The sequence below is a fragment of the Tasmannia lanceolata genome, unplaced genomic scaffold (genome assembly GCF_043159265.1).
Source record: "Tasmannia lanceolata isolate RefF3 unplaced genomic scaffold, GAP_Taslan_0.1 ptg000018l, whole genome shotgun sequence".
NCBI lineage: Eukaryota > Viridiplantae > Streptophyta > Magnoliopsida > Canellales > Winteraceae > Tasmannia > Tasmannia lanceolata.
The window spans coordinates 60,363,471-60,388,913 of record NW_027518695.1 but is presented as its reverse complement, the minus strand read 5'-3'; the positions used below and the strand labels follow the sequence as shown (position 1 = coordinate 60,388,913).

The window sequence follows — 25,443 nt, the reverse complement described above, 5'->3', positions numbered from 1 at the left end:
CTTCCGCCTGTTTCCATCACAAATCCCTATCGCGCCCGAGTAGGACATCAGTATATTCCCCCTTGACTAATAACATAACTAGATGCAAGGACTAGCACTTCTATCACAAGATGCTTGTATTTGTAAAGATTTCTTAGAGAGAACAACCTCAATGGTGAAGCTCTAGATTTAGCATAAAAATTCTCCTTGATATGACAGAACCATTAACTCTATACGGAAGCTATATATTCAAGATAATGACGTTGGGAGTGATAATCGAAAGAAACCTGTCGTTCCTTTCCTGACTCTAACTTCTGCTTCTTATCTCTGTCACCTATAAATGGGAAAATGTCATAAACAAATCCATGGATTTTCAAGAAATTTTAGTAAACGATGTAGGAGAAACAAAGGCATTGTTAAGTATCGCAATGTATTCAACTTAAAATCCAATGTCCATCTCAAGAGCACTAATATGAGATTTTATGGATATGATGGATTGTAAAACATGTCTTCACCAACTGCAGGTAATTACCAACGGTCATACACTCATGTCTCCAGGAAGAATCAAAACAAACATTCAGTCTTATTATCAAGGAAAAATCAATATTCCATGCATTTCACTCGTACAGGCTTATAGAGAAATTAAAAAAAGGTGGGGGGTAGCTGCATTTGCCATTAAAATTTCAAATTTAATTTAAAATCTATTCGAATGCTTCGATTACAACAAAGATCTTCACTAGGAAAAGAAAATAAATGTAATATCCATATGAAAGTCGTAGAGGAATATAATATCCATATGCCACAAGGATGTCGGAATAGATATTTCTATGGATACAGAATAAAAGAACTGCTCCTTCCCCTTCTTCAGCATACAACATTAGCAAAAGATTGTAAATATTGACACTGATATATGCTTCTCCTTATAGAGTTAATGTTTTTGTTATCAAAGGAGAATTTTTATGAACCTTGTAGAGTAAATGTTTCTGTTATCAAAGGAGAATTTTTATCATAAATATATAGCTTTTGTAAAGAGTTAATGTTTATGTTATATCAAAGGAGAATTTTTATGCTAAATTTAGAGTTTCTCCATTGAGGTTGTTCTCTCTAAGAAATCTTTACAAATACAAGGTTCTTGTGACAGAAGTGCTAGTCCTTCCATCCTGTTGTGCTAATAGAGGATATGATAGTAAACTTTTCGATAACATCCTGCAAGAATTATCTATGAACATATTCAAGCAAGTAGTTAATTAACATGAGTTTCATAGTTTAAAAATTGAAAGACTAGGTCAAGAGAGTCACCTAGTAGTCACAATAAAAGAAATTTAGTGAGGTATATTAATCTATGAAAAAGGTTTGCAGAAACTTAGTACATTGCATAAATATTTAATCAAATATACTCAAATGCAAATTTAACATCCCCAGATTAGAAAAGTTGCAGAAAAAAGAAAACATCTGTATGCCTGGATGTAAAATTAGTGATGCAAATCATTAAACCCAAAAGTCCCAAAGAATTATTTAAACATGCACACAAAGGATGAAGAAAGGTGCGGTGGGAAATGTGGGTCCAAAGAGTCTCTTGTTGATGTCAGCAATGACTCCCGACTACAAAAAAGAACCAAAACTTCCATTTCAGACCATTCCTATCTACTTCGATGTATGCTGAATTTTTAAGACATTTTATAACTAATTTTGATAATACTTTTTAAAGCTCAAATCAGTAAGTTTAGAGACTGACAATTTTGAGCTTTTCCACTTTAAAAGGTTCCAAAAAGGGGAATGGGAGTTCATTTGAGTAGGGCTTCATGTTAGAAGGTCTCCTTTTGAGTTAAAGAGACTACTAATAGTTTATAAACCAATTCCGTAAATCCCTCAAGTTGTCAATAGTGTATGAACCAGAACTACAATGTACACAATCTGTATACTTTCTAAACTGGAACATTTACTTAATTGGAAAGTATTGTACTTAGGATGAGATTAGTAACTTGTATTAGGAGAAATAGTCTCCATTTATTTTTTGGAGGTAGGAAGTCTAAATTTAGTTGTTTCATGATAGCTTTTTTTTATCTTCTGAGTTTTCTATGCAAAAACTAGTTTTAGTTACTTAAGTTTTAACAATTTAGAGCACAAAGGAGTTGCCTTTGGGTTGATTTAGAAAGTACTATTAGTCTAGAATTAGAAAGATATGGTTTACACCCTAGAAGAAGCTTCATGTGCTTGGGTTGGAAGCCATCTTTGGACTGCAGTTTTTCTACTCAAAGTGCTTGGGATACCATCCTCCATCACATTCCTTCATTCATATCATTCGGCTATTATATGCAAGTAGTTGAAGATCCGTGTGTTGCACGGGGACAGAAAACAAAGAATCAAATGAAAAAAAAAAAGAGTTAAATGAAGCGAACGAAAAATATATATATGTAGACCAAAAGCATTATAAATTTCCAACATATAAAACCTGCATAGATATGTATCCCTCATGCAAGAAGTGATTAATGTTGGGATAAATACCGGGAATATTAGCAGATCCTCTCCTTTTTCAAATAGCTTCGCAGGAAACGGTATATGTGTATTTGTAATAAAGGAAGGAGAAAACAAAAATGTCGATAAAACGTAAACAAAAAACAAAGAAAAACAAAGAATCAAATGATAGAGAGACTACAATATCTATTTATCAAAAACAAAACATGCATATATATGTATCCCTTATGCAAGAAGTGATATTGTTTTATGGTTGTAGCATGTTTTTGAATGATAAAAAGTACAGTTACTATCCACAATGAAGAATTTCATATCTAATCGAGTTTCACATCAATAAATTAACTTACAGTCATGTTCAAGCAAATCCTCTTCCAAAATGAACTAGTATTGCATAAAAATCCCGTCACAAACTACAAAAAAAAGGAATTTGACCATAATTGGCCACTCAGTGACAAACTGAGAAAAAAAATATGAAAAATAGAATTAACTATCTTTCATCCTTTTCTTCACAAATCTCCCTCTCTACAAAAAATAAGAAAAAGGCGTAAGAATAATACAAAACAAATCGCACCCTCAAGCATCCCAAATGAAAACTCAAACCCATCATAAGTAGGGTTGCAACTTGGGTCGCATCAACCCGACCCGCATCAACCCGGCCCGAAAAAAGCATGGGTCGGGTTCGGTAAGGAGTTGGGTCCGGTTTAATTTTCCAAAGCCAGAGCGATTCTCAGGTCGGGCCGGTTTTAAAGGTGGAAAACCTGGCCGACCCGAGAACCCGCTTTTTTCCATTTTTTAATATTATAAAATTATACTTATGAGTTATAACTTCCGCCTCTCTCTAAGTTCGTGACCCTGCTCCTCACTCTCTAACTTCCGCCTCCGGCCTTCGTCTCCCCTCCTCACTACCTCAGCTGGACGGGAACTGAATCGCCTCCGGCCTCAGCTTAAACCAAGGTCTCTCTCTCTCTCTCTCTCTCTCTCTCTCTCTCTCTCTCTCTCTCTTTCTCTCTCTCTCTGAGCAGAAGCAAGAAGGGGGTTTTCTGGGTTTTTTTTCAGCCCAAAGTTTTTGCCAAGAACCTGAACCTAATCAGGTTTAGGTTACACCAATACCACCACCACAAACCCCCTCTCTATCTCACTATATTTTTTTTGGACAATTTCAGATTTGATGTTTTAGGCTTTTCTAACATGTGGGTTCTGATTTGGGTTTGGGAATAGGGTTCATATTCTTCCAGATTTGGGTTTGAGATTAGGGTTCCTTCGAAATTAGCCCACGAATAAAAAAGAACCCTTTGAGATAAACGACCTCCTCTCTCAACTCATTTTAGTTGTTCAAGTGTCCGAATCTAATAGTATCAGGTACACATCTTTAAATTCCTTTTTTGCAGGGTTCTCAATTCTGATTCTTTTTTTTTATCTCATCTCTATTAATTTCTTTATATCTCATCTTTGATACTAGGTGGAGTATCCTTCAGATTGGGCAAAAGATTATGATACTTTTTTTACGAATTTTATATCTATTGCAACTTGAAGGAATATTTGCAGGTATCAACTGACCATTTTCCGTTGAAACCTGACCCGGCCCAATCCGACCCGAAAAACTACCTCGGGCAGGGCCGGGTTGGGTTTAAGAATCCCGGGTTTTCCAAAAAAAAAAACCCGACTCGACCCGAGATACTTTCTCAGGTAGGGTAGGGTTTTAGAAAACCCGACCCGCCAGACCCGAGTTGCAACCCTAATCATAAGTAACCCACTTAGTATCAAAATAATACAATTTCCTTCTCAGTGAACACACCATGTCATGGGCATCCTCTTGGATGAGAGAGAGGGGCTAAACCTCCATGCTTTTCTCGAAAAGAGAACAACAGTGTGTTGCAATGAGTAATAGCATCATCTAAAGCCTAATTCCCGATTTCAACGAACCACTGATCATGTTTTCTCCTATTTAAACTTTCTTTGACTTTTCCAAGTAATATATGTTTTATATAGATGGCCTTCTCAGTTGACTTCCAAAGATACTTAGTTCACTATCCTCAAATATTGGGCTACCTCTCGTCACATTTCAGTGGGGTTCATCATTAAGGCAATGCTTCCATTATATTGAACACATCATGATAGTATCCTTTACATTTTTATGATGTTTTGACGCTTGTTTCCTGATTTAGTTCTCTTTTTTGTGATTTTTGTATGGAAATAGAATAACTTGCATGTTCCGCATCCTATATATATATATATATATATATATATATATATATATATATTGAACACATCATGATAGTATCCTTTATATTTTTATGATGTTTTGACGCTTTTTGTGATTTTTGTATGGAAATAGAATAACTTGCATGTTCCGCATCCTATATATATATATATATATATATATATATATATATATATATATATAAAGCGGAATCCTATAAGCTATGGTGCTGCCACGTGGCAGCCCCTCCTATATCCCACGTAACTCTTTAATATCCTTCAAACCACGATACTCTTTATTATTCCAAAAAAGATAGATATACAATTTTTAAAACAATGGTAACTCTTTAATATTCCACGTAACTCTTTAATATCCTTCAAACCACGTTACTCTTTAATATTTCCACAAAAAAGATAGATATTTCAAAACGCATACGGTGAAATAAAATCGTGCCTGATATCCCGCCCTACAATATAGCCTACTGTTATTTCTTTCGTTTCCCGATTTTTCTCTATAAATTAAGTAATAAAATCTCCCCCTTGTAAATGCATCCCCGTTTGGATTTTACACGCAACGTTGTGGCCACGTGGCACCCTTCTGTATGCCGAATTTCAAAAGTTAGAATTCCGAAAGTCGTTCGTATCTATGTAGAGTAGGAATTCCAAAAGTCACTTTCCTAAAAATCTGCACGTCGTATCTTATTAAATAGCAAAAAAACAAAACTTCATATATATATATATATATATATATATATATATATATATATATATATATATATATATATATATATATATATGAGGAAACTGCTGGTGAGCTTAAGCGCACCAAACCTATGGTGCGCTTAAGCTCCCCAATGACATGGCTCCCCAATCACATGTGGTGATCCAAATCATTCATTTGCAAGGCCTTATGATAGATAGGGGGTGTACCAAAAATCAGCTCCATAGGATCATCCTAACCCCTCCATTTGTGGAGGACAAAAAATGGGTAGATTTGTGTCTGTCCATTTTTGTCCTCCACAAATGGAGGGGTTAGGATGATCCTATGGAGCTGATTTTTGGTACACTCCCTATCTATGTAAGGGACTTTAAAATGAATGCTTTGGATCATCCTAACAAAGTGGCCCCCCATGTGATTGGGCGCTTAAGCTCACCATAAGTTTGGTGAGCTTAAGCGCACCAACAGTTTCCTCTATATATATATATATATATATATATATATATATATATATATATATATATTTCTTTTTTTCTTTTTTTTTGAAATGGCAATATATTGGAAGAATGGAACCGAGATGGTCCTAAAAATTATAAAGAAAAGAAAAATTACATCAAAAAAGACTAAAAATACATTTCCCGGAGGGAGATGATCAAACCATTCCAAACCCTCTTTATGGACGCCCGATCTCGCAAGGGAATCAGCTTCACCATTGGCTGATCTTCTAACAAATTTAAACACTATGGATGAACCTGAAACAAGGTCGGCGATTTCCTCAAAGAAGCTAAGAAAGCGCCACGGAGGTGCAATCTTCCCAGATAGCCAACTAATTACGTTAGAAGAATCACCTTCCACAATCACCTTATCGAACATATCCCTACTTAGACAATGTATACCTTGGAAAGCCGCTTTAACCTCCGCTTCAGATGAGTCGCTTCTACCAATTGGGCCAGCAAAAGCCCAAGACACCACCCCTGCAGAATTCCTAGCAAGTTCACCAATACCTGCCGGACCCGGATTACCCAAACTAGACCCGTCAAAGTTTATTTTCAAATACCCTTCAGGAGGAGCCTCCCATCTTTGAACTATCTTCTCTCTCCTCACCCCTTCCCAACACACAATTCTCCAACCTTCCCATAGATCAAAAGCTGAAACAAATTGAAACTGATGAAGACTCTTTGCCCAAAAAATCACCAAAGCAATAATTTTCATAAATAACCAGTAAGTTGACTTAGCCACTCCCTTAAAAACTCGTGAATTTCTTTATTTCCAAATCACCCACCACAAAGCTATCAAACACAGCTTCCAAAGCAATTTCCCTTTCTTCTTCCAAGGCACAAAATCCCAACTTAACACTAGTTCTAGTATAGAGTTTGGGAAAATCCAGCAGATACCAAACCTATCCAGAATGAGGCCCCAAATCTCCCTTGTAACCTTGCAATGAATAAACAGATGATCAATAGATTCACCATCTTCCATACAAAGCGAACAATAATCTACTAGCCACAATCCCCTTCTTCTAAGAAATTCAATGGTCTGAATCCTCCCCCAGCCATTGTTGTAAATTCCGTTTCGTTTCGTCTGGAATGGACGAAAGGAACCGGTTTCGTTCCAATTCCGGAACGAATTCCATTCCGGCCATTCCGGACGAAATTTTCCAAAATCCGGAATTTCATCGGCTCCATTCCGGCCGGAATCGTGCATAACGGCTAGTTTGACTGGATTTTGCAGATTTTACAACAATGCCCCTGGAACAGCTCTTTTTGGTTTCTGACCATTTTAACCTCAAAATGTGACCGTTTATAGCTGTTGGGAAGGGTATTTTAGTCATTTTAAATGCACAATCAATTAAAAACTCTATAAATAGCCTTTTCCCTACCTTCTTATCCTCCACCTTCACATAAGTGATTCTCCTTCTTTCTCTACTTTCACTTACATTATCTATTCTACTAAATTTCCTACAAGTCTACCCTCTTCTTCAACTCAATCCAAGTCTATTTTGGAGCAAAAGGAAGGCATACATTCAACTTACCACTACAAGAAGTCAAGAACTATTTCCAAAGGCTTATTTCAAGTGAGTGAAGGCTAATTTTTTTTTCTTCTCTTCAACTCAAGTTCAACCTCAAGGTTCTCTTTATTTCTTTCCATTTCTTTTCTTTTATTTCTTACTTCATTTGTCCTCTTCTACTTCATTTTTTTGTAATTTGTTTCAATTTTCTTTCTTCTAATTCATTTTTCCCCTTCTTCTACTTCATTTCAGAATGAGTGGGTCGGGCTCGGGACCTTCTGCAGGAGCATCCTCTATTGGTTTGGCACCCGCTAGATCGGATGACCCGGCATGGGCTTACGGTACATTGGTTCCGGGTCAAAAAAATAAAGTAACTTGCATATTCTGTGGCAAAGTCATATCGGGTAGAGGTATAACCCGCTTGAAAGAACATTTAGCGGCTGTTCCTGGTGAAGTAGCATCATGCAAAAAAGTGACTGAAGATGTAAAATATCGAATGAAGCAACTTTTAGATGCAAAGAGAAAAGAAAGGGCTAGGATGAGCCTATCCAGAGCAGAGGTTGGAGGTTTTTATAGCACACCAGACGAAGAAGAAGAGCCGGATGAAGAAGACATTGGCACACAATTGCCTCAACGAAGAGATAAGGAAGTTCTTGTAGAACCGAGTGGTACAAAAAGGAAGAAGAAGGAAATCACAGGAGGGATCAGGAATTTCTTTGCACCACGAACAACCCCTGGAGCCCAACCAAGCATTAAAAGTGCTTTGGCTACCAAAGAAATAATGGATAGAGCAGACATTGCGGTTGGCATGCTTTGCTACGATGCCAATCTCCCTTTCAACGTTGCCAATTCACCTTTCTGGCAACCTATGTTTGTTGCTATGAATGCCGTGGGTTCGAGTTATAAGGCACCTACTTATGATGCTTTAAGGGGTTTCATTTTGAAGAATACAGTGGATGAGGTAAACAACTACTTAGAGGAGATTAAGATGTCATTGAGATACACTGGCTGTAGCATTATGGCAGATGGATGGACAGACACCAAACAACGTTCCCTAATCAACTTTTTGGTGTACTGCCCTAAAGGAGTCATATTCCTCAAATCCGTTGATGCATCTGGCATAGTGAAGAATGCCGATGAATTATACAATATCTTTGAAAAGATTGTCGGAGAGGTGAATCCGGAATATGTGGTGCAATTTGTAACTAACAGTGAGCCACGTTACAAAGCTGCTGGGAAAAGACTAGAAGCCGCGTTTGGTACATTCTTCTGGACTCCGTGCGCAGCTCATTGCTTAGATCTCATCTTGGAGCATCTGTGCAAACCGACTGTATTTCCTCACATAGCAACCACAGTTGAGAGGGCTCGAACGATTACAAAGTTCATCTACAACCATGGAAGCCTCTTGAATTTGATGAGGAAGAAGTTTACAGGTGGGAAGGAGTTGTGCCGCCCTGCTGCAACCAGATTTGCTACAAATTTCATTAGCATACAAAGTCTGGTGTTGAATCGGAAAGCACTTCAGCAGATGTTTGTGTCTGATGAGTATAGTACTAGTAGGTTTGTCCAACACCCACTGAGTAAAGGGGTAGTTAGTACTGTGTTGGATAAATCTTTTTGGGACCAATGCAAGTACATTCTAAACATCAGCGAGCCTTTAGTGAGAGTGCTGTGTTTGGTAGATCAGCAGGACAAACCGGCGATGTGTTACCTATATGAGGCAATGGATAAGGCCAAAGAGAACATCAAGGAGAGGTTGAAGAGAAAATCAGATTACATGCCCATCTGGAGGATCATCGACCAAAGATGGGATAGGCAACTCCACAGTCCCCACCATGCAGCAGGATATTTTCTTAACCCTGCTCTCTTTTTCACTCCTACCTTCTCTAGGCACAGTGAAGTATCCAGAGGCTTGTTGGCATGCATCACTCGAGTGGTACCTGATGAAGCTACACAAGACCTCATCACCAATCAGATTGAGGATTATCGAGAGGCTAAGGGTATGCTTGGAATGAAGCTTGCAATCCGCAACCGAACGAAGTTGAGACCAGGTATATTTAAGTTGTTTGTTTAATTAAGTATAATTCATTTTAACTTTCAGTTTCTCAACAAATAATGCTTTACTATTTGTTACTTTACAGTTGCATGGTGGAATCAATTCGGAGGTGACGTGGAAGAATTACAGACCTTTGCAATCAGAATCCTCAGTCAGGCCTGCAGTGCGACTGGGTGTGAAAGGAATTGGAGCACCTTCGAACACATTCACTCTGCAAAGAGAAATAGGTTGGAGCACCAGAGATTAGATGACTTGGTGTTTGTCCATTACAATCTTAAGTTTCGAGAAAGGTATACAGCGTAATATAATGTTTTCAACTCTCACCTCATCACTTTAAGCTTTTAAGTTTAACCTTTGACATTAAACTTAATGTTTTCCTTTTCAGGGACTTGTTGAGGAAATCATCTACCACTAGTGACCCTTCGAGCATAAACCACCTGGATGTCATGATGGATTGGGTTGCAGAAGAAGAAGATGTCATATTCACGCCGGAAGACATTGGGTGAGAAAATCTTGAAGCACCTACTGCCTCTTGAAGAAGATGTCCCTACTGGTGGTCCAGGTGCTGATGACGGCGGCGACGACGACGACGAAAAAGACATTGAGTATGATCATCCGGGTTATGATGACTGAGAGTTGTTGCAACTAGCTATTGTCTATATTTCACTTTCATGTATCCCTTTTTTTTAATGTTTTTCTATGTATCAGACTATCAGTTGGACTTGTGCAAGACTTTATGTGTTTAAGTAATGAATATGTCTTTTGAGACTCATATTTTGGACTATTTATTAGTTTTTCATCTTTTTCTATTGATTTTTTATTTTTTTGGATTTTGCTCATATTTTTTAATATATTTTTTGTGCGAATGAAAAGTTTCGACAGAAATGACCGAAATCCCACCGAAATTTCGTTTCGGTGGCCAAAACGAAATGGCGACCGAAACGGAATTTACAATTATGCCGCCAGCAGACTGCCCAACCAAAAAAGAAAACTGATGGAGGCCTAAGGAATTTCCAAACATCAACTGCGAGAGGAGAGCCTGAAGCATGCACCAACCAAGAGTAAAATGACTTCTCAGAGAAGAAGCCGGATGGATCCCAGATCCAAATTCTTTTATCCACCCCACTTCTTTTTATATAGCAATTCTCAATCAAAAAAAGTAACCGAGAAATGGAGTTTAACTCCCTGTCAAAAAAATTCCTTCTGAAGCTAGGCTTCCAAACCACCTTGGTGTCCACCCTCTCAAAACAATCACACACCAACACATCTTTCTTCAAAGCCGCTGAGAACAAATCAGGAAAAAGAGTCTTCCAGGGTTCCTCAGAGCACCAAGCATCCACCCAAAATTTTATACGATCACCTTTGTAAACTTTAAAGTGAATACCCTCCTCAAATCTTTTCTTGAACCTCAAAATGTTTCGCCAAACAGTCCCACCTGTTTTACTATATGAATCGTTCGAGCACCAATTCCCATTTAAAAAGCTATATTTGCTACCAATCACCTTTACCCACAAAGAAGATTGTTCCATACCAAAACGCCAAAGCCACTTTCCCAACAATGCACGGTTGAACTCTCCCAAATCCAGCAGATACCAAACCTATCCAGAATGAGGCCCCAAATCTCCCTTGCAACCTTGCAATGAATAAACAGATGATCAATAGATTCACCATCTTCCATACAAAGCGAACAATAATCTACCAGCCACATTCCCATTCTTCTAAGAAATTCAATGGTCTGAATCCTCCCCCAGCAGACTGCCCAACCAAAAAAGGAAACTGATGGAGGCCGAAGGAATTTCCAAACATTAGCTGCGAGAGGAGAGCCTGAAGCATGCACCAACCAAGAGTAAAATGACTTCATAGAGAAGAAGCCGGATGGATCCCAGATCCAAATTCTTTTATCCACCCCACTTCTTTTTATATAGCAATTCTCAATCAAAAAAAGTAACCGAGAAATGGAGTTTAACTCCCTGTAAAAAAAATTCCTTCTGAAGCTAGGCTTCCAAACCACCTGGGTGTCCACCCTCTCAAAACAATCACACACCAACACATCTTTCTTCAAAGCTGCCGAGAACAAATCAGGAAAAAGAGTCTTCAAGGGTTCCTCAGAGCACCAAGCATCCACCCAAAATTTTATACGATCCCCTTTGTAAACTTTAAACTAAATCCCCTCCTCAAATCTTTGCTTGAACCTCAAAATGTTTCGCCAAACAGTCCCACATTTTTTACTATATGAATCGTCCGAGAACCAATTCCCATTTAAAAAGCCATATTTGCTACCAATCACCTTTACCCACAAAGAAGATTGTTCCATACCAAAACGCCAAAGCCACTTCCTAACAATGCACGGTTGAACTCTCTCAACTTTCTTATCCCCAGACCACCATTCTTTATCGGCATACAAACGTTTTCCCACTTCACTAAGGGTATACCACCCTTACTATCGGTACCTCCCCAAAGAAATCTTCTTTGAATCTGTTCTATTCTCAACACTACACTAACCGGGCAGTTGAACAAAGATAAGTAATACACTGGTATATTAGCTAACACTGCTTTGACCAAGATGAGTCTCCCCCCTTAGAAACAGGATTTCTCTTCCAAGTTTCCAACCGACTTTCTATCCTTTCCACTATAGGAGTCCAGAGCGCTTTTCCAGGTTTTCCCACCCCCAATGGAAGCCCTAAATACAAGGAAGGCAGGGAATCCAGCCAACACCCCATCACCTTAGCAAACTCCTCAGCTTCGGAAGGGGGAAGATTAATAGCAAGCAAGCTAGATTTCCTAAAATTTGATCTTTGACCAGTAACCAATTCATAGCATCTTAGAGTAGCCTTCAAATTTAATATCATCTTCCTATCAGGGGCACAGAAAAGAATGGTATCGTCAGCAAATTGCAGAAGAGAAACTTCCACTCTATCACATCCAATAACAAAACCTTCCAGCAGACCCGAGCAACAACCTTTACTCATCAACCTACTAAGAGTTTCCGCAATGATAACAAAAAGAAAAGGAGAAAGGGGATCCCCTTGCCTTAAACCCCGAGAAGACTTGAAAAAACCTTTTGGAGAACCATTTACCAAGATGGAAAACCACGAAAAGGAAACACACTTTCTCATCCAACCTCTCCACCGATTTCCAAAACCCATTCTTCCAAGCAGAAAATCTAAGCAATCCCAATCCACTCTATCATAAGCTTTTTCCATGTCTAACATACATAGCACACCTCCAGCTTCACTTTTCGAGTAAGATTCGATAACTTCATTTGCGATTAAAGAAAAATCCAAAATTTGCCTCTTACTGACAAACGCACTTTGACTATCCGAGATAATATGGGGTAGGACCACTTTAATTCTATCAGCTAACACCTTAGCCAATAGCTTGTACAAGCACCCCACCAAGCTTATTGGCCGAAAATCAGTCACCTTAGTAGCACCTTTGATCTGGGGTATTAAAGTTATAAAAGTAGCCCCTGTGCCTCGGTCAAGAGTCAACCCCTCATAGAAGTCTCTAAAGAATCTTAGAATATCACATTTCACAACCGGCCAGCAAACTTGGAAGAAAGTTAGGCAAAAACCATCGGGTCCAGGAGCTTTATCTTTAGGCATCGAAAAAAGACCTCTTTCAACTTCCTCTTCTGCAAACGGTTGTTCCAAATTTGAGCTAACCTCCAGATTCAAACTCTTAAACTCCACTTCTTCAGCAATAGGGCGAAGAACTCCTTCTGAAGCATACAGAGCAGAATAAAAGTCTACTATGGCTGAAGATACCTCTTCCTTAGAGCTAATTAAAGCACTATTTACTCAAATAGACTCAATTCTGTTCGACCTCCCTCGAGCACTAGCCATCGCATGAAAATAAGCAGTATTCTTATCACCCTCCACCAACCATTTTACCCTTGATTTTTGCCTCCAAGATATTTCCTCCTGCAGCAATAGCCCTTTGTGTTCCTGTTTAACATTCCCTAACTCCTGCTAATCTTCCTAGACCTTAAACCACACTCATCCAAAGCGATTAATTCTGTTATCCTATTTGCCAACCAAAACTTTCTACTATTTACCTGCTGATTTTGCTCCTTAGACCATTCTTTTAACTTGATTTTAACAAATCTAAGCTTTTTTCCAATCACCACATCCGCCGGGCCCTCAAAACTGCATGAAGACCACCAACTCCCCAATCTATCCTCCATCTGGGGGAAACTAAGCCAAGCCAACTCAAATCGAAAAGGTGGAGGACTCCACGACTCAAGATGAGGGTCAAGAAGAAAGGGACAGTGATCCGAAACCGAATGCACCAATGCTTTCTGAGAGCTGTCAGAAACTAAATTCAGCCACCCTGAGCACATAATAAATCTATCCAGACGACTCCGACTAGGACCTCTGGACCACGTGAAGGAAGCACCCGCTAAAGGAAAATCGATTAGCTCAAACTTTGTCACAAAATCAGCAAAGGCTTTGATCTGAGAATTGGTTCTTACACAACCTAATCTTTCTCCTACTTTCATAATCTCATTGAAATCACCCCAATGCACCACGGCAGAGAACAAGCATCTCTGACCTTCTCCAGTTCCTCCCAAAACAAAGCCTTTTCCACTTGAAGAACCGGACCATAAACTCCAGAGAACAACCACATCGAATTATCTGCCTCCTTTTTCAAAGCAATCAACAGAGAATACCTTCCTATCCATTCCTCCTGCTTTTTCCAAACGTTCTCATTCCAAGCTACAAGAATACCACCTGAGGCACCATTAGATCCTACAAAGGAAAACTCCCACTCAGTCCGAATCCCCAACCCTCTAAGATCTCCCCTATTAACTGACTCCATTTTGGTTTCTTGCAAGCAGATGAGATCCGGCTTAATCTTCTTAACCAGCTCCTTAACTTGAATTCTTTTGTCCTGATGGTTTAGGCCATTGACACTCCAAGATACAATCTTCATTATAAATCTAACTTGGCAGACGGCTTCCCCTTCCTCCCGCTAGGTTTTCTTTTTTGCATATCACTAGAAACCCCGTCCCCTACCAAATCATTACCAAAGTTAATGTCCATCCTCAGCTTCTCAAGTTCCCTGATCTTCCTCCTTGAAGACTCGATAGGACCCTTACGCAAAGACTCTTGTTCCTTTGAATCCCTTAACTCAGCGCTTTTAATGTCAGATATGAAATCCTCCTCTGACCTAGCATAAACCAATCCCAGATTCTTGCTAACTCCCAGAATATGAGACACCAAACCATCAATGTCCTCCATATTAACGACCTCCCCGACTTCATCCCCAGATAACCCTTCCACCGTCTCCGAACGAGCCTTCAAAGGCTTTATTTGAATATCTTATGAAACACTATTTGATTCCGCATCCAGTTTTTCTGGGCTACTTGCTACTTTACCCCCAAAAACCACCACAAGTGAAGAATCGCCAATAGTTCCCCAATTGGAACTTCGACTTTCTCCAGAAAGGGCTTCAGAGGCTGCTTTGGAGAAACAGGCATGACACCGTCTGTATTCATTTCCATATTTGCAGATAAAATTATTCCTTTGTCGCGACAAGATCTCTTCTTTCTACAGTAACTTAGGCCCGACTTTGGCTTAGGACAGCCCTCGATCCTTCTTAGCTCCCTAGCCTCAGATGGATAATTATACCGAACCATAATTCCTTTAAACTTATTTACCATTTCCGAAAGACAAACCTGCTCCACTGATTTGTCTAAAAAATACTTCCGAGATTCAAAGAGACCACCCCTACTTGCTTAAAAACCCAAGGATCAATACATTCTCTTATCACCACAGCCCTGGACGCCGAGCACACACTAAAACGGAAAAATTCCAGGGACTCCGAGGTACCCTCAATGAGCAGAACATCATCCCTCTATAGTCTATCCACCTCCACAGAGATATCCTCCTCTGAAACTGATTCAAAATCTAGATGCCTAACCACATCCGCCAGTTCTTCAGAAAGATCTTCAAGCTCCGTGCTACAACCGTGGGATAATGTCTTTGATCTTAAAGACTTTACCTCAGGCGAGAACGAAAGACAAGCAACAGGAAAAAGGGCATTCCATTCCACTTGTAAAGAGTAACTGATTAGACAGGAATGGAATTGAGATCCCAATACTCGAGTAACCCTCAGGGGATTCCAAAGCACCCCATACGCCACACCGACCCACAGGCCCAAAAATAGATGGAGAGGGTCCACCCCTAACCCTCTCCGGAAGATGGGCCACCTCCCTTCGTCCGGAAACCACTGAGGGCGATTGGGAGCCCACCATCCCAGGCCCACCACCACCAAGCTCCTGATCCACTTCCCGAAAAGGATTAAGGATTTCTTCAATAGAGCCCACCTCCCGCAGCCCATTCGGACTTATACTTAGATCCATCTCCCGATGAAATTTAAAAAAGTCCTCTGAAGAAGATCTTGGAGAAAGCGCCTCATAAATATCCATATAGCTGTTAATACGGCAAGTGGGGTCCACTAGATCTGATGAGACAGGCCTAAAGTCACACACACTCCGCCATCTGTACTCTATGGGAGACAGGCTATTTTGAAATTCAAAATTTCCGCCAGATGTTAGAGGGCTATCATGCCCCCCATGTAGCGCAGGATAGCATTCAATGCTAACGTAAACTTCTTCTTCTACTCTGGGCACCTCTGCAACCTAAGAATCATCATCATTCAAAAACCCCTCCTCCGACCCACCACCCAGACCCTCGCTACTATGACCTCCTTCCGAAGCTCCCACCTCAAAAAAAACATCATCGTCCAAACCCTTGCCCGATAAACTGTCCTCATCTACAACCACATTCCCCACCTCCTCCACCATCCTTACGCTCACCCACCTAACTGCACCATCCAGAGAGACTTGGATAGGTACTTCCTTATTTATCACCCCAACTGTAGAAATAAGCACTTTTGCAAGAGAGTACCCCTCCCCAGCCTAGCACGACTGGTCCAACTCCACCACTCTTCCAACTTTCTCCCCAATTCTACTAAAATTTTCCTCACACCAAACCTGAGGTGGCACAGCTTCAACACTCCACCAGTGTGCACTCCCTTCACGACTAAATTTTTCCCCACAAAGTAAAAGTTCAAGAAAAGGAGAATTAATTGCCTCTGTCCAGACATTAATTAGATTTTGTCTGTCAGCTCCTATCTGGGCAGAGATCAGAACCTCCATTGCTGATATTTTGTGAACAATAACTTCACAATTAATATCCTTCCTGCTACTCAACCAATTTTCCAACGCTTTTAAATCACCTGACCACCCTTGTTTGATCCTTCCCCAAAAACCTAAATCAACATTACTTATAGACTTCAGAGGAACAGCTTCCAGGTTATAAGATACCCCCTCCGATGAGAGAGGATCCACTCAATCAACACCTAGATTTTGAGAAGGCTCTTCCCGATCTACTTCCATCCCAACGAAGTTTTCTGCCACCGGAGTTACCCTTCCTTGGTGAGGGGGGAAATTAAAATCAAAACCTGACCATATTTTCTTACACTCCCAGCAAACCTTTCTTCTCTGAAAATTCCTAAAACCACATCTACAACATCTCCAGTCCCCAAAGGCTTCTTGCATTCTTCGCCTCGCTACCCTTTCAATTCTTTTAGTTCTCTTGTCCTTCACCAAAGACCAGTGGTTCTCAGTGGGGGTTCTGTAGACAAGATTACCTCCTAAAGGGACCGCATTTGCTCCAGTGGCTCTTTGGATAGGATTTCCTCCTAAAGGGATCAAGTTTGCACCAGTGGCCACCCCTACGGGAACCCAACCTTCTACTCGAAACCCTCCAGGACCAGCAAAAGATCTAAGTCCACCTCTCCTCATAAAGAAAAAGCCACACAACCACTCCTCGAATCAAAAAAAATGTGCAGGTCACTAGATAGGAGAAATCCACCAGACTCCGGCTCCGATATCCACGATGACACCGAGACGGAAAATGAAACAGAAGAGGAGTACGATGAGCCCTACGTGTACGACGTAGAAACCTCTACATCAGAAACTTCAGCAACCGGGTCGGAGATGGAAGAAATCGAGGCTGTAATGGAGAGAACTAGGGAAGGTGACCAAGCCACACCGAGTAGAACTCGCCTGAGAAGAACCCCCTCTCCACTTCCACCCAACTCCGAATCTCTCCGAGCCGCTTACCAGGCACCCATCAATCGCCGAAGAAGAAGATCACCACGCCCTCTAAGTCCCATGGCATTCATAGATCTTTCTACAGATTCTTCCTCAGATTAAGCTCTCTTTTTTTTAGGTTCAGATAATCATTGACTTTGTGCTGAGTCAACGATGGGAGTGGCTAAGTCAACTTACTGGTTATTTATGAAAATTATTGCTTTGGTGATTTTTTGGGCAAAAAGTCTTCCTCAGTTTCAATTTGTTTCAGCTTTTGATCTATGGGAAGGTTGGAGAATTGTGTGTTGGGAAGGGGTGAGGAGAGAGAAGATAGTTCAAAGATGGGAGGCTTCTCCTGAAGGGTATTTGAAAATAAACTTTGACGGGTCTAGTTTGGGTAATCCGGGTTCGGCAGGTATTCGTGGACTTGCTAGGAATTCTGCAGAGATGGTGTCTTGGGCTTTTGCTGGCCCAATTGGTAGAAGCGACTCATCTAAAGCGGCTTTCCAAGGTATACATCGTCTGAGTAGGGATATGTTCGATAAGGTGGTTGTGGAAGGTGATTCTTCTAACGTAATCAGTTGGCTATCTGGGAAGATTGCACCTCCGTGGCGCTTTCTTAGCTTCTTTGAGGAAATCGCCGACCTTGTTTCAGGTTCATCCATAGTGTTTAAATTTGTTAGAAGATCAGCCAATGGTGAAGCTGATTCCCTTGTGAGATCGGGGGTCCATAAAGAGGGTTTGGAATGGTTTGATCATCTCCCTCCGTGAAATGTATTTCTAGTCTATTTTGATGTAATTTTTCTTTTCATTGTATTTTTTGGACCATCTCGGTTCCATTCTTCCAATATATTGCCATTTAAAAAGAAAAAAAAGAGAGCTAATGATACCAAAAATATAAAGATATAAAGAAGTCCAGAGATTAAAAGGACTATCTTTTTTTTCTTTTTTTTTTTGCAATCTAATCAAATGAAGAAATGCTACAATAATCAAATACCAATTGAAAATTAAAAGATCCATCTATACCATACAGAAAGTTCAACAGCAGGATAAATCTAAATAATATGGTTTTTCGGTAAATTAGATGTAACTAAATCCTAAAGGAAAATGATATTCCACCCCCCTCTTAAGTGGATAAAATCCCCCCCCCCATTGTTTATGTGAGAACAGTTCACTGGATGAGGATAAATTCACCCCCTTTAACATTTTTGTTTGCCTTGAAAACTTAACGAAAAACTTTAAAAGGGGGATTATGATTAATATAGAGGGATATCAACCTAAATTGAAAGTGCCTCTTGATAAAAATTGAACAGGGTTGGTCCTTTTTTCTTCTTTTTTTTTATGGGTAAGATGGGTTAGGAATACCCCTATTAGTGCGTTAATTACATCCGAATGTACAGAACTCTAGAGGAGTCATCAACAATGATTTCAAAAAAAGGTTAGGGAAAGAGATGAACAGGTAGAGTGTCTCCTTTGCAAGGTCAATCTTGTTTGCATAGGTAAAAAATCAAATATAATCTATATCAAATATTAAGAAAGGTGCTTACCTCTTGGAAAAGGAGAAGAAGAACTCTGGCTTCTATTACTAATGCTGGTACTTCTGAGAAATGAAGAGAAAGTGAAAGGCTATTAGTAGTGGCCTAGAAATTGGATGATTTCAAAATCAAGTGAATAGGCATAATGGAAAGTTGAAGTATCGACCATCTCGGTCCCCTTTTAACTACAATAAAATTGGCTACCATTGAAAAAAAAAATCAATCATGTCTACAATCAACTTCTAGAACACTTTTTTTTTTCTCAGTCCCCTGTTTTTCTTCTTGTCACCAACTCTGAAGGTTATCTAATAGAGTGCAGGAGTTAGCAAATAAAGTCAAGCTACAATGCAGATAAGTAGTAGCATGCAGAAACCGACAACCAAAATATAAAGGATGCCAAGATAGATCCGTAGGTTCGCAAATGATGTAGTCTCTAATTATTATACTAATGCATGCGATGAAAATTATCTTCTGGCACTGATGATGAGACAGTGGTTGTAGAGGGTATCTCAGGCCTAACAAAACACAAACTGCATGAAGGGCTTACATCAAGGATAAACTCAGTTGTGGTATGGAAGCCGCAGTTCCGTCGTCACTTTTTTGATAGAGAGTTGAACTCTGTTCTTCAATTAATGGCCTTGCTCGAAGGATGTTATATTAAGAAGAGTGGGATTGACTTCCGAATATGGCATGGGTGCTCATCCGGAATTTTCTCTGTTCAATCGTTTTATCGTCAGCTGGTGAGTAGTGAAGTAGAGGTTCCTTTTGCATCGATATGGAGGTTTTCTTGCCCCCCAAGGATATCCTTCTTTGCGTGGTCAGTTTGTCGTGGTCGTATCCAAACAATAGATTTCCTGAGGCAAAGAGGGATGATTTTGGTCAACCATTGCCCTTTATGCTATTCGGCGGGTGAATCCGTGAATCCATAAACCATCTATTCATTCACTGTAAGTTTGCTCGAGATATCTGGGGTTCTGTTCTCTCTCGCTTTGGGGTATCTTGGGCTCTTCCTTACTCCATCTCTGATTTCATTAAAAGTTGGGAATGGTGCCCCTGGCAAAGGAAGGGTAAGCTGCTCTGGAAGATGTGTTTGGTGGCTTCATAGTGGTTCATTTGGAAGGAACGCAACTCCCGAGTGTTTGAGGGCGTAGCGAAATCGTCTTCTTGGGTATTTATATCTATCATCTCCGCGGTTATCTCTTGGGCTAGATGCCTTCCTTTGTTTCATTTCGTCTTTCCATATGCTCTTTGGGAAGGATGGCTGACTATTTGCAATAAGGGGTCTTCCAAACTTAAAATTTCTCAACGCTGGCTCCCTCCTCCTGATGGAATGATAAAGCTGAATTTTGATGGATCCTCTATTGGCAATCCTGGGGACGCAGGCATTGGGGGATTATGCCGTAATTCCAAGGGGGATGTTCTCTGGGCGTTCTCGGGCCCCATTGGAGTGGCGGATTCGTCTGAAGCGGAAGTAAGAGCTGCTCATTGTGGGCTCAAACTGTTGGATCCGTCTGTCTTTGATAAGGTGATAGTGGAAGGGGACTCCTCTAATGTCATTCTCTGGCTTCGGGGGGAGGCCTCTCCTCCGTGGCGGTTTTTATCTCTTTTTGATGAACTAAATGATTTAGCTCTTCTCTCGGCTATATCCTTTAGGCACGTGAGGAGAGCAGCTAATTCAGAGGCTGACTCTCTCGCTCGGAGTGGTGTATTTCGCTCTAGCCTGGAGCAGTTTGATTATTTACCTCCTTGATATTGTATTTTGTTTTTTTCTTTATGTATCCTGATCGAACCAGCTCGGTTCTTAATATATTCTTTTACCGTCTCAAAAAAAAAAAATCATGGAGAAAATTTGTAGTCAAACATGAACACATTTTCAAAAGTATCATAAGCAAAGAAGCAACAAATAATGATCATGGTATACAGACCCATGTTTTATTCCAGTTATTTTACTTCACTTTTTTTTTCCAAAACCACAAAATTCGATTTACAATTCCTCTCACAAATTTCTTTTGAAATCCACAAAAACCTTTGATCTTGGCATGCATATCAACAATAAATTAGAAATAACGAACAAAAAAAATCCACCGGATTTTCTTTCTTCTCCAAATTAAGAGGGAAATAATATGGTTATGATTAGTATAGAGGGATATCCACATAAATTGAAGGTGCCTCTTGATAAAAATTGATCAAGGTTGGTTCTTCTTCTTTTTTCTGTGGTGTAAGCCATACTGTAGTTTTTGAAAAGTACTGGAGACCAATTAAAAAACAACTAAATTGACTACTATAAAAACTGAAGTCACATTTAGAGTTCCTTGCCAATGAAGTTATTTATAATTCAAACACATATTCTGTTTCACAAAGCTTATCTGCTGTTCAAGTCCTTGTGTATCCTAATTACTACTAACCACATATTTTGGTGAGAAGGTTTCTCTCCATGCCACAATTTTGTATGATTATAAATGATTACAAATTCTCTGCTGTTCATATGGTGGACCATGCCACAGATTGGATGACCTCACTGGTTCAACCAATTGCCTTCAAAAGAGTGGTTGATGACAAATCACAAACAATCTACCGTTATGGGTCACAATGAAGTTTTTTATAAATCTCACTTTCGCACAAATAAAAAAGGAAAGGAACACTTTATATCTTTCTATATTATGTAAGATGAAACGGGGGAGAAGGATTTAGGGGTGAAAGTAGACTATACCTAAAACAAATTGAGGAAGATAAATTACCGTCACTTCCTTACCTCTGCAAGTGCCAAAACCTTGAATAGAAGATGCAGTTTCTCTCTTCGAGCAATCAATGGGATAGTAGGAATGATGGAATGGTGGAGAAGTCAAAGAGATTGGAGAGAATTAGAAAGGAATTGGAACGAAGAAGGGAAGAGAAAACGTTTTGGCTGCCCTATTATTTTGGAAATAAATCAGGGATGAAATGGAAGGGAAGAGAAAACGTTTGGGCTGCCCTATTACTTTGGAAATAATCTGTTTGGTTGCTTGTTTTGGGGGGGATTGTCGGAGTTTCAAATGCATGAGATCTCCCCAAAGCATGTTTGGTTGTCATTTACACATTTGACTGCTAGACAACTTCTAGACATCATTATTGGTTTATATCCTAGTGTCGCCTACGTGGAGGAGATGTTCCCTCCATAATCTTCTCCCCTTTTTTCACCAAAATGGAGAAATTTGTTAGGGGAATTAAGAGAAATTCTTGTCAAAATCTCTCTCTCTCTCTCTCTCTCTCTCTCTCTCTCTCTCTCTCTCTCTTACTTTTCTCTCTCTTCCACTTATATTTTGATAATGACGCCCTACATCTTCCGCTAATTTCCTCGCGCAACCAAACACTACTCGCAAATCTCCCTCCTAATATTCTCCCCATCTTCCATTCTTGTCTAATTCTCTTTTGACTTATTTTTCTCCTATTCTCCCAGCCATCTACGAGCAACCAAATTTTGGTGCTACGTACACATATGACATATCCCGTCATATATGGTAACATTTAATTATAAAGGCCATATTTTTAAAGGATACTAAAAACATTTGGTAACGTTTTGGAAGGAGATTTAATGGGACATTTGGGAACATTTTGGAATGAGATTTAATGGGATTTTCGGAATAAGAAAGGGCTCGAATCGTTAACTAATCGGCATCAGTGCTATCGAATCGGTTTGTATAGGGCTTTTGGACGGAAGTTTTTGCAAAGCAAAATTCCACGTTAGAAATTAAATGCCAAGTAGATTCGATGGGGAAGGGGAGGGCCGCTACATCAGCGGTGAATAGTAAACCCCCCTTCCTCTTTATATAGATATAGATACTAGTTGCAGACCCGTGCGATGCACGGGGCGGACCCAAAAAAAAAGATTTGTAATTTTTTGTTCAAAAAAAAAAAAAAAAACATTCATAAAATAGAAAATTTCAACGGAAGATACCATAAGAAATCCATCCAAAGAAGCAAGGACATATATCTTGAACAAAAAATAATGAATAATTGAAATATATAACAAATTTAAGCCCAAAAACAAAGGAATTCATGATATTTCTCCAAACAAATCATGAATCTGAAACCAAATTAGAAATTAATTAGCTGAAAGGGGAAAATAAAAATGCTACTAAGGCATTAAAAAAACCTGAACGCTTGAAAGAAACAGGTTGCAATATTTTGCTATTATAGAGGCTAAGATTCATTGATATAACAGAAAAAGTTGACGTATAATTTCTAATCAACCATTCGGTGTTAAAAAACAAAGTCATACAGTAGCTGATCAACTTTTCAATCACTTTATTTTCAATCAAATAGTGGGATCCACTATTTTATGGGCCACCATGTAAATATGTTTTGCCTGGAAAATCATTTCCATATAATCAATTTCCGTACAGATTAGAACGGAGGCTATGGTGTAACCATAGGATGATCCAAACAGTCCATTTGACTGGCTACCATGTAAATATGTTTTGCCTGAAAATCATTTCCATAATAATCAATTTCAATTTCTATACAGATTAGATTGGAGGGCTAATAAGGAAAAAAAATTAAAGAAGCGGAAAAACTTTTAGAAAGTAGAAAAGCAGAGAAGTGTAATTCTCAATGGAAATTCTCAATTTGGAAATGCAGGTTGTGATGAAAAAAGATGAACAAAACTTAAAATGTGAAATTAAGTGGGGATCCAATCATTTTAAGAAAATATGATTAGAATATTGAAATGTTGCAGCGAATCTTTATTTTACCTTTGATGTTGGATCCAACGGATACATCCGATGAAGATTGTCCTTTGGCATGTATCTTTTAGTTTTTTTTTTTGTGGCTTGAAATTTCATTTTTTGTGGCTTGAAATTAAAAGGACTGAAGTAGGGGTGCAAGTTTGGCCCTGTCAGCCCTGACCCGCCCTGATATATTTAATAATAAAAAAAACATCTCCTACACTATTTTTTTTTGAAGAAGATCTCCTACACTATTTCGGTTCAAATATTCAAGCTGCTCCACCGTAGATTGAAAAATGTAGTTTGGGGGTGGTTATTAGTTGTGATTTTGTGTTATTGACAAAGAATAAAATTGCAGCAGATATTCCATCTTTTATTCATTTTCGTTTTTTAATCCTGGATTTATTTCTCAGTTTTAGGCATTTCATCTAAGAGCAACCGATGTTCTTTCTTGTTTCTATTACATGATTGGGTGTGTTTAAGTTGGTGTCTCATGGCCTCTGGATCTGACATCAAAATTAGGTAGAAAGAATCGCTGCAACATTTCCGACATCTTCAATCTCCTATCTCCAATTCTTGAAGGTGATGCCCCTTTTTCAGTTCTTATTCACGGCTGACTAGGCATATATCGTTTGCTATTTTGTGAAAAAACAGCTCGATGCTTCTTTCTAGGGCTGCAACAGGGTCGGGTTTTTCAAAACCCTAGCCAAACCCTGTATCCCATTATCTCGGGCCTGACCCACCCTGACCCTGAGTCAGGGCTGAAGAACCTCAACCCATTGCCCGCCCTATAGGGCTGGCCCTAATTGGGCCGGGACAGCCCTAATTGACCCTAGTGCAAATACCTGTTAACTTGTTAAGCGTGCCAAAAATAAAGCAACCACTTATCATATAGAACAAAATGATCAATAAACAGAGAAAGGGAACAAAATAAGACAATATGAATTCAACAACATGACGGGTAACAGAGACAATTAATAATAATAATCTAAAGAAACATCAATCCAAGATAATAGAAAACATTAGCAAAAGAAACATGCATAGATGGTTCAATTCTATAATAGAAAACTTAGGGTCGGGTCGGGTCAGGGTACCCAAGGCATTAACCCAGAATCCAACCCGACCTAAGTCAGGGTCTAAAAAAATGAACCCTGACCCACCCTCAGGGTTGGAAAATCCAGCCCTGATCCTGTTCGGAGATATGGTTATATTTTCCAATTGGATGTATGATTCCCATCAGCACCCCAATTCAATGTACCTGGCAAAAGTCCCTGCCTCATTCACATCCATTTCTCTGGCAATCCAAACAGGGCCTTTTAAAAAATCAACAAAGATACAACATGAAAGCAGGAGAGCAAGCCCCCTCACATCTGTAGAGGAGGCAAACAAAAGACCAAACAAGGTGGCCAAGGGACAAACAAAAAAGCAGATGCAACACAACAAAATAGAAAAAACCGAACAACAACGATATAAAAAGACCAAAAGAACACAACACAGCCTAGACCAGGCAACCAAATACAAGCAGCACCAGAAACAACACAGCAGGCCAAATCTCAAGATTTCAAACCTCCCGGAATGAGCCCACGAAATGGGACCCGGGTTCCAGGGGAAGAGATAGAAATCCAAACAGGGCCTTGTGTGTGAAAATAAATAATAAATAAATAAA

General features: G+C 39.5%; 1 long non-coding RNA gene across 1 annotated transcript; it reads right to left on the bottom strand.

Moving 5' to 3' along the window:
- Positions 1–22,076, bottom strand: LOC143852031 (uncharacterized). The gene is made up of 3 exons (XR_013236620.1): positions 21,827–22,076; positions 19,087–19,139; positions 1–313 (listed from the first exon to the last, which is right to left on the bottom strand). It is a non-coding gene; the product is annotated as an uncharacterized LOC143852031 (long non-coding RNA).
- Positions 22,077–25,443: the final 3,367 nt, after the last annotated feature.